Below are 215 nucleotides of genomic sequence, written 5' to 3'. Positions count from 1 at the left end.
TAGCCCAGAGTTCTGAATCGTTGATATCAACAGCCGGGGCTTTGTGAGGTCGTGTAAATTCCTAACAGATTGAGAAGCCTCGTACATGATATTACTGGATTCGTTGAGATATAAAGCAACGATCTTGATATGTGCCTTAAGCGTGCTCGGAAGACAAAAGCGGTAAGACTCGAGATCGACGGAAACAAAAATTGTTTTACAGGGTATATCTCGAT

Source organism: Plasmopara halstedii (assembly GCF_900000015.1).
Source record: "Plasmopara halstedii genome assembly, contig: Scaffold_2956, whole genome shotgun sequence".
Lineage (NCBI taxonomy): Eukaryota > Oomycota > Peronosporomycetes > Peronosporales > Peronosporaceae > Plasmopara > Plasmopara halstedii.
The sequence above is the reverse complement of the archived record's forward strand: the minus strand, read 5'-3'. Positions refer to the sequence as shown.